Consider the following 17,798-nt stretch of genomic DNA (forward strand, 5'->3'; position numbering starts at 1 on the left):
TGCCTTGCTTGCAAGTCTTTGCCTAGCAGACTGCATCACCACAGTCCTTGCCTTGAAGTTAACAGGATTAAGGACCCCTACAGAACCAACCAGGTGTCTGTGCGTGTTCCCCCAAACAATGAGAAGAGCAACCTGATCAGAATTGAAGGAGACCCACAGGCCAAAAAAGAGCTGCTGGAACTCAATTCCTGTATGGTGAGTGAGTAGGATGTGATGTTTGGGAGACTGCAGGGTTTGGGCTCTCGTGTTCCCTTGTAACCTTCTGGTGCGAGTGTGTGCCCCTTGCCCACCGAGCACTTGGATCTCATGACAAGTGCAAGTTCCTCTTCACCAGTATGCTGATGTTGAAGGGGGAAAGGTGGCGGGGGAAGAGGTAGGAGGCAGCTTTCAACCAATTTTAGGCTTAACTCCTGTGTTCCTGAGAATGGTTCTGGGCTTTGAGGGGTTTGCTTTTGGCTTTTTGCCTTAAGCACGTCCTCAGTCAGCGCTATCCGCGTGCGCTGAGCTGCTGCTTAGGGAACTGTGGTGATACAGACTGTGTGCGTGTCAACCATCCTGAAGGCCATAGCTGCATTCTACCCTAAAAAAGCTTTCCGTAATGCTATGCTTCTGTTAGGACGCAATTTTCTCAAATTCCCCCAACCTCAAGGTGATTTTCCCACACACCTGCAGGCAGCAGGACTAATGTCATCTCCTTTTGACTGCTTGGGCTTGGACTAAAATCCCTTCCCTGACTATTCTTTAGCTTTTACAGCCTTTGAGCCTTCCCTTGGGCCTGGCTGATAGTCCTTCGCCATTTCACCCTGTTCACAGCCAGCGTGAGTCTAGGTACCAACTATATCAAAGAATTTCAGTTACACGATAAACCTGCTTTTTTGTAAATTAATTTTAGCATTTTAATTGCTTTCAAAGGGAACTACAGGAAATCCTGTCCACATGGTGGCCTAGCATAAGCAATGATGGAAAGCTGCATCAGATGTGACCTCCCTGTCAGCTCAGTGTGCCTCAGACAGACTGCATTTGGCACTCCGTGGCATGCTGCGCAGCTCCAGAAATTAATGCTAGGGGAAAAAAATGGGCAAAAATAATAGTCATGTAGAAACACGAGTTGGGAAGAAATGCTATAAATTAGGTCTTTCTGTTGATTGAGGCAGTTGATCTTGCTTGTGGATCTTTGGGGTGTGAACTTGATGCTGAACAGCTCGTTTTTCATTTGACACGCCTTGAATTATTTTCAAAGAGATAGAAGAGAAGCTTATGAAATAGAATAGGTTATTGAGTCTTCCTAAAAGGCTCACAACAATTATGTATAAAGCCGAAGTGAAGGATGATGGAATAAAGTTCTGTGCTTTATAAGTAAATACAGCACACTTAAAACTGATCTCCGTGCAGGGTCCTAGTTATTTGTTTTTAAAATCCAAAGGAAGTTTAGGAAGTCTCAGCGGTTAGTAGTGTGGGAAATAAATGGCTCTTCCACGAAAAATTCCACATAAGCAAGGCTCTTTGAACAATTCTTTTTGAAATCGATTCTAACTACAGCCAGTGAGCGGTTTAATGTTGAAATGTATACTTGCTCTCCTATAAAGCAGTATTTCATTTGCATTTCAGTGCTGTTAGCCATGAAAAATTTGGGAAGAGCCCGAAGGAAACCTTTCATCCTGGGATACAGAAGGTAGGAGGTGACGACTTTTTTTTTTTTGTTTGGTTGTGGCTTTTTATTCTTTTCTGGAAAAAATAAGTCGTTACGTATAAATGCTAGTGGTTTGTTTCTTTCGGTGGCAGGATAATAATGAGGAGTAGGGTTACAGTTACAAAATCAGCTGTCTTTATCAGTTGAACTGGCTACTTTGAAATTAAACAAATACGCGAGTACATTACAGGGGAGTTTGTGCTGTCTTCAGTACCGGTGTGCTAAAGATATTGTTTACAGGATTTATTGGCTCTTGAAGACCAAGAGGTAAATGTAAACTTTTCACTCCTAGCACTCACTTGGTGATGTATAAGGACTTAGATATCAATTGCTTATTGCAGTAAAAAAATGTGATGTTTCTGTGCAACATCTGAGATCAAAAATCATTTTAAGCACCGGCATAATAATATATCATATTAATAGATGACCAACTTCGTAATATCATAAAAAATCGTAATCTGTGATCAAAAGTAAAGTATTAGGTATCTGCTACTTGAGCATGTAATGGAGCTGGTATGAAGTGTATATTCCTGTGTGTAGGACGTATACAAAAGATGTATATAAAAGTCCTTAGAGGAAACATTACTTTAGGTCTTTTGTTTGATTGTCTGTTTATCCTATAATATTTGGTTTTATTTCTCCGGGACCTGTGAATTTTAAATTTGGAGTCCTTCATGCTAAGGATGGGCAGCTTACAGATGGGGAAATGTTCGGCAATGGTGAGTTTTTCACCTTTTCCTTGGCTGAGGGTTGCATAAGATCTTGAGTACATAAGATCACTGCGAGTACAAACATTCAGAGTCCTGACCCTCTTAGAATTCATCTTGGGAGCCTTGAAGATTTGTATATCAATCAAATTGTTACACTGAATAAACTGTTTCTTTTTTTCTAGTGGGCATTCCCACAATGAAGTGGTGTGGAGCTGAAGGGGACTACGATTTAACGGTGATGGAGCCATTTGGACCGAGTCTTGAAGATGTCTTCAGTTTTTGTTCGAGGAAACTTAGTCTCGAGACAGTCCTGTTGCTCGCTGGCCAAATGGTAGGAAACTGCTTTGTTGATCTTGACGGCGCAGTATGTTGGAATATTAAGATACCTCGAGAGATCAGAACCAAATATGTTGTTTCTGTAATTTAGAGGTGAATAGGCCCGTATCATTAAAGGAAAGACTCAAAATTGCTTTTGTTTCTCTTAAATACAAAGTGCCCCATCTAAAGTGATTACAAAGTCTGAATTGATTTTTAAAAAGCAGATTGCGCTGTTTGCAAACCATCTGTTGCACTGCTCAAAGACAAAAGACGTTCGCCCGAGAAAGTTTTTGGAAACAAATGTCAAATAGACACAGGGAAAGAGCTGGAGAGGTTTATGTATTGTCTATCGAATTATGTTCTCTTTAATGCCCTTACATTTTACAATAAAAAGTTTCATTACCTCTTTTATTGTTAAGACAATGTTGCTAGTGTTTTTATAAGGAAAAAAAGTGTATGCCTAGTCTCTCGAGTGATTTTTTTTTTTCTTCTCTATCTAGACTAGTTGAATTGAATATGTTCACTCTAAGAAATTCATCCACCGAGATGTGAAGCCAGGCAACTTCCTAACGGGCCGTGGGAAGAGTTCCCTTATTGATTCCATTCCTATAATAAACTGTGCAGTCTGTTAGATAGACTGGCTGCAGTACCCAATTTTTTTTCACCAGGCGGCAGCACCGCCCCATGCAAACTAAGGGCAGCGCATGCGCAGACCCGGCTTAAAGCCTAGGGGCGGGGCTTCCGGTAATATAAGCGCATGCGCAGACGCTTTTCTGGCAAACTACGGGCAGCGCATGGCAGACTCGGCTTGACGCCAAAGGGGCGGGGTTCCCGGCGGCGCATGCATAGGACGCAATCCGCTTTGACGCCTGCGCAGAAGCCTTTCTGGCAAACCAAGGGCAGCGCATGTGCAGAATAGACTTGACGCCTAGGGGCGGGGCTTCCAAGTTGCCAATCGTGTGACTCCAGAAGCCGAGAGACACTGTAAGATGCTATTCTGCCATTCTTGGATGGATGCTTTCACAGCCTTTCCATCACCGTATGCCTGCTATGATATTCATGGGGACAAGGGACAGCTGAATTCACAGCGTTTTAAACACCACAAACTCTTGAAGAGTTTATAGGACACAAATCTATTACACTGGCAGATCAGACAAGCTCCTCTGTGTGTGTGTGTATATATATATATTATACTCGGTACTTTTGCGAGGCAAGTCCCTCTGAAATTGGGACAAGGACTCATTGATGCATTTCAGGAGCAAAGCAGCTGAGCGAACAGGCTTTTCCTACTAGAAATCAAGCAGCTGCTCTGGCAGAACTTTACTTTGGTTGCATCTTTAAATCCTAGGAGGCTGACAATGCGATGAGCTGGTTAGAGGAAAGAGCCTCTCTCCAGGGAAGGCTCCACTGACTTGACCCTTAAGCCTAAACTTGCGTTTTACTACGTTTGCTTTGTGCATGTTAATGCATACCCGATTCATAGATTTCAGGTGATTGATCAGTTACAAGTTGGAGTAAGTGGTCCTTGGCTACATAAACCTCTTCTCTGCATTTTATGTGTTATGACTTACTGTTGTACTTCAGTACAAACTGGGAACGATTCTGGTAGTGTTGCAATCTAACAGTAATGCTGTCCTGACTTTTCAGTCTGTGTGTCTTCAGAACCTTTGGTCACTGTAGAGTATGAGCAAATGCCTCTTGCTTGCTTGAAGCTGGTGCGTGAGATAACACTGCCAGTCCTGATGTGAGAGGAGAGTTCTGGGAACAGGGCGTGTTTAGGGATGTGAAGTCAGTACCATCAGATCTGGATTTTCCAACACCTGTCTCAACAACAAGATGTCTGGGACCTCTCAGACAACTGAATTTGCCAGAGGGGCTAGCAGGTACATTCAGCCTTGCGTCTTAATTCTGATTTCCTGAGCTGTGGCTTGTTTGGAGTGTCAAGATGGTGAGTTGGAAACACTTCAGATCTTTTTCATCAAGTGTTGTCTTCTAGCTCCTACGGTACTGGCTTGAGTAGTGTTCCCAGTTGTCAGTACTGCATGTTGTACCTGCGTGAGCACCTGATCTTCCGTGTCTGCCCACCAGTGCTGAAATACCTCTTCCTAGGCATCCGTCCTAACGCAGCCTCTCCCTCCACTCTCACCCACATACACATTTTTGGTCAGGCATCCCAGGGTGGAGGAACTGTCTTCTGTTAACTAGACTCATAACTCCTTTGCTGAAGTGCCCTCATGTGTTCCATCCTTTGATGCTCCACTACTCTACCAAGGAAAGTGTGGGCTTCTTTCAGACCTCGTTCCCTGCTTCTCCCAAGGTGTGTGCCATGTTGTCACATGAAGGGGGGGGTGGGGGAGCGGTATGCAATCCTCTCAGGTGTTTGTCTGTTAGCGCCCCAGGAAAGCAGAGACCCTTGTTCCTGACCAGTCTGTCAGCATCCCAATACAGGGACCCTTCACTGAAAAGTCCCACTGGATCGAAGGGTAATTCGACTGTAGCAGCATTAAGGGGACCCCTCAGCAGGTCTTCCTGCTTTGTTTGTGTTACCCACTGCTGGCAACTGCCAGCGCCCACAGAGGACTCACATCAACAGTTCACGGAATAACACTCTTTATTAATAGGAAATCGTGACAAATTAAGGTTCATGATTACCAGTGATAGGACCTGTCTGCAAAAACAAGCTTTGAATTATATACAACTAAAATACATACAACTAAATTATAATTGCTAATAACAGCTAGCGTGAGTTAGTTATTTAGCATGCATAAAACAAAGTTCTTACCCGATAGGTGTCCCTATGGGGAAGAAGACAGGTTCAGCCCATCAACGGATCCCAGAAGTTCTGATGGAGTCTTCCCTAATTTCTCCCTTCATCTGTCCACTTTTTATACTTCATAGTACATTGCATATTCATTCATCATACACAGGATTAGTTACAAGTTTCTTTCTTCTAATACCACCCTTTGGGCTCAGCTGCCCAGCCAGCTTTTAACCCAGTGCAGAGCACACTCATCCAAGCCATGAGCACCCAGTTTCTCCAGGAGAATACTGTGGGAGACTGTGTCAAAGGCTTTACTAAGGTCCAGGCAGGCAACACCCACAGCCTTTCCTTCATCCACTAGACAGGTCATCTTGTCATAGAAGATCAGATTCATCAAGCAGGACCTGCCTTTCCCACACTGTCTGGGTCTAATCCCCCAGTTGTTCTGCACATGCCGCATGATGGCACTCAGGATGATCTGTTCTATAACCTTCCCTGGGCTGAGGTGAGGCTGACAGGCCTGTAGTTCCTGGATCCTCCTTCCTGCCTTTCTTGAAGATGTGATCCTTCTCCAGCTTTCTCTGGCCTGTCCAGCTTCAGCCAAAGCAGCTCCTGTCCACAGCCAGTAAGTGCTCCACCTGCCCCTTCTTGCGCCCACACTACAAGGAGAGCAAGGCCAGGCAAAGACAATCCACACGAGCCCAAGGCAGGTGCAGTCAACGGCATCCACCACTGCGGCTCTGGGCAGCTCCCCTCCTGCTTCCCCATCGCCTGTCTCCTGGCAGCCCTCACCACCGGTTCCAACACAGCACAGCTCCCCTTTGTCCCCACTGCCAAGCTCCTGGCAGCCCTCACTGCTGGCTCCGACACAGCATGGCGTGGCACCCCCACCGCTCTGTGCCTCTCAGACCCCACCATCACTGCCACCCTCCTCGGGGCGTTCCCCAGGACCTGCCAGTTGATCATTTGGTTCCCCGCTCACCTTCCTCAGTGCAGCCGCAGCCCAGCAGTGCTCAGTGACTGCTCCACTCCTCACACGGGCCCCTCCATGGCCATCCAGGGCAGGACAGCACCAGACCCTCCAACAGCAGCCACCCCTTACAGGGGGTGTCTGTTGCCTCACTGCCTGCACCTGGGGCTCCCCCAGCCCTGGCCCACAGCTGCAGACCAGCAACAACAGGAGGCTATTGCCCAACCCCCACAGCACTTCATCTCCTCCTTTGGGCTCCTTCACAGCCCCTTGCCTGGTGTATATGAGTGCAAACACAGTCAGAAGGGCAAAGGAAACAGCAAGTGGTTATTCAGTTATGCTCCGAGTCCTGGGAGCAAGCGTGCTTGGGGGCTCGGGGGCTCGAACACTCCCCTTGCCCCAGGATATCTTGGCAGTTGCTCCTGGAGCCACACTCACCAGTCCGGTGGGGAACAGACAGTTGGCCAGTCAGCTCCTGGAGTGATGGGCTGCTGGGCAGAGGTGGAGGCTGCCAAAACTGAGAAGCAGAGTGCAGGGCACTGGAAGAGAGAAGGGAAATGGCAGTCGGCTGGGCAGGGAGGTGTAGCAAGAGGGCATGAGGTAGGGAACGGGACCGCAGAGAAGGATTGTGATAGGTGATACAAAGATCGGCAGAATCCAAACTCCCTTGCTTTCTAACTTCCCTCACCAAAGCGAGAAGCTAGGTGCAGCGGGGTTAGCAGTCCCACATAATAAAGCTCAGTAACAGCAGGCTGTTATTAAGCAAGGCATCCTTTATTGCAGCGCTGGGGATAGCTCCACCATAAGTGCTCCAACAATCTGGCAAGCTTTCAGAGACTATATACCGTAAAGTTATACATATCCATAAGATTTCCAATAACTCAGTTACATAAACATGAGATTTAAATGCCTGATCTGCATGCAGTCATCTTCCCTGGTGGTCTTTGGGTGGTCATCGGGGTCTTCAGATGAAGGTTTGTAGTCGTATTCACCGCATCCCCTGACTGACTGACTTCTGCGCAATCTCAGTTCTGCAGACCATGTCCTCCCAGGCTGTTGCCATTCTCTCGTAACTTTCTTATCTTTATGGACCTGCACACCTGTTATCCAGGCACCTCCTCCTCTTGTTGCAGATTATCTTAAGATCTTACTGAATCTTTTTATATTTTATGTTTACGTAACAGTTAGTTATAAGTACATTTTGATTCCAAGGAGTTAACCTTCATGATAGAAATATGTTAGCACTTATTAACTAAGGACATATGAATCGCTGTGCTGCTAGTTATCCAAGACTGTTGCTTGAAGTCCCTGTGATATAGACCATAATACCCTTAGTCTTTACTCTCTAGACCATAACCAGAACACCCAGGTTCTATTGTGCATAGGATGTGTTATCGAACAGATTGGCAAGGCCGATATCCAGCCTTCCAACTTGGCAACAAAACTAAATTTTAAGGTGCCTTGAAGTGAGCTGCCTTCATTATAATACTAAAAAAATCACACCCACAGGTCAAGAAGACCCTTGCCCAGGTGAAGACCCTTCCCCTGCACAAGCGTAGTAACAGAAAAGGATGACACAGCGAATATTACAATTCTATGCAAATTACTAACCAATCATTGTAATTGGGAGCGTATGACCTTGCAATTTTGTGTATAAATGTAATGGTAAAATCTACACAGCTGTGCTTGGTTTGTGGAGATGCCACTGAGCACCCAGTGCTACAATAAAGGAGCGCCTGCTTCTTAATGCTACAGTGGTGTTAAGAGGTTTGATTCCCAATTTTTGGTAACACTCTCACAGCCATCTGGAGCCCCTTTTGCTCAGCTAAGTTATCTAAAGTATTTAAAACATCTTCCTTGTTCTTCAGGCCTTAACCCTTTCACAGGGAGCCCAACAGCTGGAGAAAGCAGCAGTGTGGAGCGAGTGAGCGGCCCACGGACGCCGCGGGGAGGGGGGGGGGAGTGATGCGAGGGAAGCCCCGCGGGAGACACCCTCGAGTTTTGGAGGAGCGTGGGTAGCTCGGGTACGACTTAGGCAACGCCAGGGCCCCGGGCGGCCTGCCGGCCCATAGAGCGCGACTTCCGGAGGAGTGATGGGCCCTTCCGGTATCCTGGAGGACTGCCGGCCCATAGAGCGCGACTTCCGGAGGAGTGATGGGCCCTTCCGGTATCCTGGAGGACTGCCGGCCCATAGAGAGTGACTTCCGGAGGAGTACCTGGCACTCCCGGGGGCGTCCAGAAACGGGAGCTCCTGGACGGGGAGCGCGGCGGTACCTGTTGGTGCGGCGGACGCGGGCCTCCCGGGCCTCCTCGGCCTCCCGGGCCTCCTCCTCCGTGCGGCATGTCACTGCCTGCCGCTGCTGCTCGGTGGGTGCGAGGGGGTGTTAATGTGAGGCGTGACCGGGGACGGGACGGTACGCGACACTACACGACGACGCCGTCGTTTGGGTAGTTGCGTTATTTGCATCTTTAATAATTGCTATTTAATTTATTGCTTATTATAGGTTACGACAGTCTGTTCTCATGATTATTCTGATCAGTAGTTACCCCAAATTAGAACGGCAGGTACGGGTGCACAAATGCATGACTAGTTAGAAAAAAAAATACAAAAGGGGTCCCAAGTCTTATCGCTGGTGCAGCACTTAAATGGAATGCTCCTTGGGTGCAATTAATTCATTCCGTGTATTTTATCTTATTCTTGAATTAGATATTATTCAAATGGCTTAATTGATTAGTTTACTATTAGAAAACCCAGTGAATGCAAAGACTGCTCCATTTACTCCTGCAGCAGGAAAAACGGAAAAGGAGCGCTAAAACCAAACTGACACCAAAGGAAATGTTAATTACCACTCTAAATCATTATTTCAGGTTATGAATTGGAAACCTAATTAGAAGTGCATTTTTAATTACCATAATTACAATAAGAGATTATTACAATAAACTCCCAGTTAGTATTCTATTTCTACTTCATACCTGGAAAATTTTATTATGATAATACTGCTTGGGTATCGTTAATGCATAAATTTAACATTGCTGTTATTAATTAAATAATAGGCATTAACGATGCCCAGTTAGTGCTCTAAATGTTTTTAAAATTAAATTTAAACTTTTCATTAATCATATTCAATTTGCATTATTTTTATTTTAGCTCTACTTGGAAGTAATTAGTACAAATGACTAGTGTCCCCCCAAAAAAAGTCTGTTTAAATTTACGCAGTCATGACTTACTGTTAGTTTTCTAATTTTACTTTTACATTAAATCTTTTAATTTTATGTTAGTTCTGGTGGGGAATCATTACCACTTGGGATTTTTTTTTATATCTACATTTAAGCATTATTAATGATTCATTTATATTTCTCCTTATTTAAAAATCTAAAGCTTTGATTACTGTGTTTGGTTCTAAGTAGGAGTTGTCATTACCTCCAAACTTACGTATGGCTGTGTTATAATTTGAGCATTCAAGACTCCCAATTAGTTTCCAATTCGATTTTTTTAAAATCTAAAACTTTATTATTTTGGTTCCAATTGGAGTCATTAATGTCTGCAATTTCTTTAATCACTACGATGTTTAAATTCAGCTATTAATGACTTGCAATTAGTTTTCTATCTTTGTCACTTTAAAAGGATTTCTAAATTATTAATTGTTTTAATTAATACAGATTGGGACTAATTACTGCCTGGTTCATTAATAGCTGCAATTAAATTTAGCCATTACTGACTCCTAAATAATACTACTTTTATTTATTTACACTCTTAACATTATAATTGTTGCTTTACTAAGTGGATTAACTGGCACACATTTTTTTTCTAAATGTTAACCAGAGTTTTTTCTCTAAAGGTATTACTTCTGATCATGCTCTATCATTTATATTCTGTATTTTTGTAATTTTATTATACAAATTAGGAATAATTGCTGTCTGCAAAGTTTTAATAGCTAGAGTAGATCATAGGCGTTATTTACTCCCAAAGACTATTCTGTTTACTGTTATTTAATTTTTTATTCTAAATGTTTTAAAGTAAATAAGTAGTCAAAATAATAGAAACCAAGGACATTGACATTTCCAGGAAGGACAACTGGAACGCCTCGACACATCCAGAGAGTGGACAAATGCTATAGTCCAGCTCGGGCAACTTGACAGTTTGGCACTTCAGCTCCAAAGTTTGAAGCTCCACAGAGAACAACCCCTCTGAGCAAGCACCGCAGCCTTTAACCATCACCTGCTTGCCTCCAGCTCTGCCACCCCTTTTTTCTGGGAACTGCAAATTCCTAGGGGGATGAATACACATGCAACAGCTGCACAACAGCAACCCGCTGGCTGTGTGGCTGTGCCACCACCACCTGCTGCACCCGGCCATTGCTGCTATGCCTCAGGAGCCTTCAGCTGACACAGTGCTGCCCGAACACCTACAGCCCTGTCAACCACTGGCTTTGCCAACAGCGTGTCCAACAAAACCCACAATGCTGCTGATGCTGTGGCGACACGGCGGAAATGAACACTATCTGTGGCAAGGACAGACATATCACACCAGGTATGATACATAACACTGAAACACCGTGTCAGCTCACCTTTATTTCAAAGGAGGAACGCACATGCACGCACACAGCACAAAGGATTTTATTCTGAGACACACAGCTGTCCTGAGCATCTCCACAACTATCTCTTCACAGCAACATCATATCCATGATTTGGATTCCTCGTGGAAAACGAGGGAGCTCTGCACATTGTGGTGGGCCCTCACCTTCCAAACCTGCACACAGGAATAACACTCCACCCATCAAGTGACACCAAAAACTATAAAGCCTCTCAAAAGAATTTAGAATTCCACACTCACACAAACCAGTTACACTCACCTGCTTCATGGCCCAATCCTCCTCTGCTCTGACCATCTGCTTCAGTTCCACACACCCTTCAACAGTCAGACCCACAATCATCTCCCCATGATCATTCACTACACTATATATGGCAGGGCAGGGAAAAAACAACAGCTGAAAGAAAAAATTTAAAAAACCAAACAAACACTGGCTGGGTTTTATTGTTGAGGGGTGGGGGGCGTTAAATAAGGAAAATGCTATTTCAACTCTTACCTGCAAGGAAAAACAAAACCACACATACAAGGCTAGGCACACTCAAAAACCACAGCTGACACCGCATCCATTCAGCTGTCTGCCCAACCTGACAAGTGCTTGCTGCCACACGTGATGCTAGACACATTCACATAGGTTGCTGAACTTGTGCAGTACTACATTCTGGATAGGACTGAATGACAAAGCAGAATTAAATCCGGTAAGAACCTTTCTCTAAAATATCTCTAGTTGCAAAGTGAATACCGTAGATCAGCAGCAATAGTTCTATGTCACCCAGACTCCTAGTTTTTTCCATCTGACTCCCTTAACAGAAATAAGTCCCTAAAAATGCCAGGATGGAGGCTGGGGGGAAGGTAGCAGCAACAGAAACCATACCAAGCACTTTAAGTAACACTTAAGCTCAAACAAAAATAAATGGCAGAACACCTCAGGAGGAGCGTTAAGAGAGACAAATGAACCCGTGCAGAGCAATGCTGAAGTCCTTCTCCTAAGAGGACTATGCAGGTCAGAGAAGCCCCTTTGAAGGCCAGTGGTTTTGACAAGGCTACTTGTCACACAGGTTGATTCTGGTGCCTGGAAGGAAAATTGAGGGTATGGAGGGCACGTGAAGGGTATGAAGGGGTTCAGGCAGCTTATAGCAGTGCCTGCAGTGCAGAGACAAAAGGATGGCTGTGGGGCACGCTGACCAACAGAGGTTCTGCAGGGACTAGAGGGCATATGCAGGGCTCTGGATCATGAGAAGGCAAACAGAGGTCTCTGGGGTGCAAGATTCACAAATAGGCAGGTCCCCAAGCAACAAGAATGCTGGGCGGCATGGATCTGAGGGTGCAATGAATGTAAACATGGGGCTCTCAGGTGCTCCAAAAGACAAGCCCAGCTGTCCTGAAGAAGAGTAGATGAAAGTCAGAGTTCTGAAGAGATTGAGGGCAAACAAAGGGGTCTTGAGGGGGTCAAAAACAAGACCACTGGGATGTGCCAAAAGCAAGTGGAGAAGTTTTGAGAGGATTTAATGGTGCAAAAGGACAAATGAGTATCTTGATACTACCAAAGAGCCTGCAGTAACGAAAAGGCAAGCAGAATAATCATGGCAGTTAGAAGGAAATGGGCTTCTGAGGGAACAAGACAGCAAATAAAAAGATTGTGAGAAGCCCAGAAGCAAATGGATGGGTCTTGAGGGGAACAAATTGCAAGTCTTACCTCTGAGAAGTACAGTGTCCTTGAATTTTGTTCTGCAGACAGCTGTCCTGTGGGCATGGCATGCAACTTTGGGAATCCCTGCCCAAGCAGTCCTAACCTGCAACACCACGTGAGCACAACTGTTCTCGGCAAGTTGTGTGGTTTCATAACCTAAATGGCAAATGTGGAAAATGGCAAGTATTGCTCCAGGACAGCTTTAATGTTTTTTGCCTCTACAGAGGACAGGGAGAAAGACGCATCCCTCCTCAGCATCTTGCCCTGCGCCTGCCACTCCTCTCCAGTCACTGCCCACCTCAAGCATCCAGGGCAGTTGGTTCTCACCTGCATGGTCCTTCGTGTCCTGCCCCCAGCTCCTCCTCTCTGCCCCAACCCAGGAGTCCAGGCATCCTGACCTAGTGCTCATCTGGGAGGACCCAACCACCAGGTCAGGCAGAGCAGAAGTCAGGGAGAAGGGGGTCCTTCCAAAGTCCTGAGGGGTCAAGGTGGCCCTGGATGCCTGGGTCCCTCACCCATCTTGGGACACATGCACATGTGAGGAAGAGGAATATTTACGTTATCAGTATGTTAAAACTACAAAAAGCTGCAAACAGGTATGACACAATGCAAAAAGTGGGATGTGAGTGCAGATAGGGGAAGGTCCCAGGGCTGGAGAAAATGAACAAAGAATTGAAATAAATAGGAACCAAAAATCACTGAAAAGCAAGAAAATACTCTGACTGAGAAGACAAATAATAATAGTAATAAGAGTAATAACGACAATGATGATGTCAGTGGGGCTGCTATGGGGCACCCAGCCAAGTAAAATCATACCAGCAAGCTGAGGAGGTTGGGGAAAAAAAATACCCATTTTAGGGTATTTGGAGAAGAATGAGGACAGGGCAGTGTGGACAAGACCCCCCTGGTTTGGGGGTGCTGGGGGCTCAGAGGCAGCAGGACTTCCTGGCAGCCTCTGATTCAGGCCACTTCACTGCATCAACCCCCCAGCCAAAACAGGCTTTGACCTCACTTGAGGTCACAACCTCTGGCCCTGCTTCCAGACAACTAGAGGGGCACATGACAGATTCCCACCTCCCACAGCTTCGGTCCAAGGGGTGGTTATGGGAGACTTCAGAGGATTTTTTTCTTTCTTTTTTTTCCCCCCTTCTCTTGTAAAACTAGATGGGTTTGTCTCTTGTCACTCTGGGGGAGTCACCACATACTGTGTTGGCCTCTCACATTGCTACCATTAGTGCTACCATTATTATTATTATTATTATTATTCATTATTGTTTGTTCTTTCTCCCAAAAAAGCTTCCCCTTCCAAAAACAGGAAAAAAGAGAAGAGCAAGCAGACACTCCCCTGGACTTCTGGGCCTGAGGAGAGATGGGCACAGTCCCCACTTGGCACCAGGCTGGGGACAAAATGAGCCAAATCTGGCCGTGGCTGTTGGCAAACTTGACAGGGATGGGTTCAGTGGCACTCAGCAGTTTCTGACTGCACAGCTCCTGGACAGCCTCCTCTGCCTCCATGTGCTTGTCAATGCAGATGAAGCCTACCCTCCTTGAGACACCTCTGTGCAGGGAATCCAGGCAGCAGAACCCTGAGACTGCTGCACACACGCAGGAGCCAGGCATCCAGGAAATCCCCTCCACAGACCCTCCTGCAGGACCCAGGTATCTGAGGAACTCCCTCTCCTAGACACCCCACTGCCCACCCATGGGATCCAGGAACAGTTCCCCCCTCTATAGACCCTACTGAGGACCCAGGCATCTGGGCAGCCCCTCATCCCTGGGGGGAGACCCAGCCATCTGGACGCATCTGTGTCCTGGTTGATGAGGATGCAGGAGGCGGTGATATAGCAGTACTGGGAGAACAGCTGCTCGATTTCCTGCCCCATGTCTTGGGGAAGCCACTCATGTAGAGGTTGGCATCATGGATGGAGACCAAGCTAGGCTGGGCATAGGACACTGAGGGGGGACTATCAGCACTGAGGACCCAGGCATCACCACCTCCCACACGTGCACACACAGGTACACACGCCCCACCAGGGACCCCAGCATCCACACACACACACACTGAAGGACCCCCCTGGGGTCCACTTCTATGATCACCCCCCAAGAGACACTGGCATCTGTCCCCTGCAGGGGACCCACTGGTGTCTGGCACTTTGGTGATCTTGGTCTGCAGCTGAGGATGCTGATGGCCTTTTTGACGTCACCCACCCCAGTACAGTTGATGAAGCTGTAGCCCAGGCTCTGAGTTTGGGCCTGTAGGTCTGCTTACACCTGCCTCTGCAGCTGCAGCAGGCAACCATACACTTTGGGGAGAAACCTCAGACTAGAAGGTGAGCAGAAAAGCCAGGGAAAATCAAATAGGTCCTCCAGACAGACCTTGCCCTGCCTGGTAATGGTGCTGTGCAGTGCCACCTCTTCTTTCCCTGGTACTCTGTGGTGGTATTATTAGCAGCAGACATGAGGATCACAAGTGCCCCAGGCAACTTAGAGGAGCTCTCTTGCCCTGGCACTTGTCCACCACCAGCCAGAAGAAACTAGCCCAGGCTGCCAGCCAAGCTGCTCTGCCACTATCAGTTGTGGTGCCTGTGAAGACAGGGCCAGGCATTTATCTCCTTGTCCATGAATGACAGCCACCAGTACCATGCAACATGCTGTCTGAACGAAAATAACATGTTGATGCCTTCCCTGACAGCGACCCTACCCTGCAACTTCTTATGCCTCTGCCCCTGCTCCTTACATCCGCTTTGTACCCTCCCATTATTTCCTCTTTCCTCCATACACTGTTGATGAGCATTATTTGCTTCCACAGCTGGAAATCTATAGGCAAGACAACCCCAGGCCAGGAAGAAGACAAAGCAGCAACAAAAATCACAGAGCAGTATAAGAACACTCCTGAAGAAACTCTGTGCTAGATTGAAGGATAGGCCATGAGAAGAACCACAATAAGCACAGAAAAGAACAGCAGCCAGAAAAAACACAACAGTGTAGCACAGGTGTCCTGCAGCAGATAAAAGAAGGAAGGAGGGGCAGAGAGTGCTGCTCATAAGAAAATCGTTAGCAAGATGGCTAACCCAAAAGACCTAGGCCATGAAGATCACGATGCAGGTGGCAAAACATGAGCCCAGACAGCCAGGCAAGACAGGTCAGCAAGTACTTCCCACCAGAGAAAGGCCAGCAGAGCTGAGAGGGCAGTCATCAAGAGACAGAAAAACTTCAGCCTAGATGACCACAGTAGAGACATCAGTACAGGCAGGTAGGAAAGCGTTATAGTGTGCTGTCTTAGAGACCAGCCAGCAAAACAAAGGTGACCGGTGGGAAGAATGATGGACAGAAGAGTCTACAAACCTGGAATGCCACAGTGCACCACTCTACACAACAGAGCACACTTGATCTGTGCAAGGTGTGGGTTGCTTTGAAAGGAACACAGAGGGCTTCGGGGCACACTGAAGGCCACAGAAAGCATGGGCCCCCATGCAAAGACAGCCTAGCAACCTGAGGCAACCAGAGCCAAGACAGCTGGCAAGAAAACTATGGCACAAAAGCACACCACAGTAATTGCATGCATGGAGAGCATGGCAAGACATCTGATACATGCAGAAGGGATTGCTGATTTCAGCTGGTGCTCATGAGGTGACTGTTGTAATGGCACAATGATGGATGTATCGTGCATTTCAAGCAGTAGGAATAAGGTGAGTAAGAGCTTGGAAGTCAGAACGCCCATAGGCAAGACAGATGAAGCCAAATGGGTGCCATGGATGGCAAAGAGGAGCAAAGGAAGGCCAGAGCCATCCTGTCAGGCTTACCCTTCCCACCTACCTCCACACGCCTCTCTCCTGTCAGGCTCCTGCCTTGCTTACCCCCATTATAGCTCTACAGACTCCATCCCCAGAAGGCGCTCCCAAGAGCTGTCTTGCCCACCCACCCTCAGCTCTGCCTCCATGGCAGCTTCTCCAAAGCCTTCCCATCAACTGCAGCCTTCCTGTCTGCGTTCCCTGCAGTGTTCCCCCACTGCACATCCACAGTCCCAGTGCCCATGTCACCAAGTGTTGGACTTGTTTAGCCCCACTGAGCCTGCCGCAGCACTCACTCTCCCCTGCTGAGCCTCACTCTGTCCTCAGCACCACGTGTGCTTCTTTACTGAGAAGAGACTCTGTGACAAGGCTGCATCAGCTCTACCATAAGTGCTGTAACAGCAGGAGGGAAAAAATCAGGCACAGCTTGGCGATCTGGCCAGGAACATAGCACATGCCCCTGCTCCCTCCATCCTACCTGCCTGTTCCTGTCTGCCTGGACACACACAAGACTTGACACAAATCAGACCACAGTCACAAACTCAGCTTTTCTTATGAATTGTGCTTCTCTTTTGTTACATCCTTTGTATGATTACAGTTCCAGCTCTGGGAGTGTTGTATTTTGTCCCTTCCCAGGAACAATAATCCTGGAGTGACCAGTGAAAATGCTGTTACCCGTTCCCCAAGAAGGAAAGGAAAAGGGTCACTTATCACTGCTAATAAACGAGACCTGCCTCCCACCTCCCTTCTCAGGGTTACAGACCTCTGCTTGCCGCTGCAGACCCCCAGGTCCAGGCACAGCGGCACCCCCCTTCGCTGGTGCTGCGCCCCCGCCCCAGCTGAGCCACTTCGCCTCCCCCGCACCGTGGCACGTCCAGCCCCGCACCGGGTGTCGGAGGAGGCTTTTCTCCGCTTCTTCAGTGCTTCACCCGCCCATCACCGCAGAGCCGCGCCCCAGCGATGCCGGCAGAGACCTCAGGCGCTGCCCAGCCCGGAGAGCAGCGCAAAACGGCGGCGGAGCGGCAGGCGCCAGCCCTTCTCCAGCCGGCCGGCGGCTGAGATGCTGCGGTGGGCTGCGGCCGGGCAGGGGCTGCGGGATGGGCACGGGGCTGCGGCCGGGCAGGGGCTGCGGCCGGGCAGGGGGCTGCGGGATGGGCACGGGGCTGCGGCCGGGCAGGGGGCTGCGGCCGGGCAGGGGCTGCGGGATGGGCACGGGGCTGCGGCCGGGCAGGGGCTGCGGGCCGGGCAGGGGGCTGCGGGCCGGGCAGGGGCTGCGGGAT

At 47.7% G+C, this 17,798-nt stretch overlaps 2 long non-coding RNA genes across 6 annotated transcripts; both read left to right on the forward strand.

Moving 5' to 3' along the window:
- The first annotated feature begins 334 nt into the window (after nucleotides 1-334).
- LOC114014946 (uncharacterized) lies at nucleotides 335-3,198 on the forward strand. The gene is made up of 3 exons (XR_003558667.2): nucleotides 335-373; nucleotides 1,609-1,672; nucleotides 1,931-3,198. It is a non-coding gene; the product is annotated as an uncharacterized LOC114014946 (long non-coding RNA).
- Nucleotides 3,199-5,791: 2,593 nt separating this feature from the next.
- Nucleotides 5,792-17,258, forward strand: LOC106630927 (uncharacterized). 5 transcript variants are annotated; one of them, XR_008729907.1, is made up of 4 exons: nucleotides 5,792-6,104; nucleotides 7,959-8,897; nucleotides 10,516-14,386; nucleotides 15,537-17,258. It is a non-coding gene; the product is annotated as an uncharacterized LOC106630927 (long non-coding RNA). The 5 variants fall into 5 exon arrangements; XR_008729908.1 differs by having other exon boundaries at nucleotides 5,792-5,984; XR_008729909.1 differs by lacking the exon at nucleotides 5,792-6,104 and having other exon boundaries at nucleotides 8,636-8,897; nucleotides 10,516-13,323; nucleotides 14,024-14,386.
- Nucleotides 17,259-17,798: the final 540 nt, after the last annotated feature.

Source organism: Falco cherrug, chromosome 19 (genome assembly GCF_023634085.1).
Source record: "Falco cherrug isolate bFalChe1 chromosome 19, bFalChe1.pri, whole genome shotgun sequence".
NCBI classification, from domain to species: domain Eukaryota; kingdom Metazoa; phylum Chordata; class Aves; order Falconiformes; family Falconidae; genus Falco; species Falco cherrug.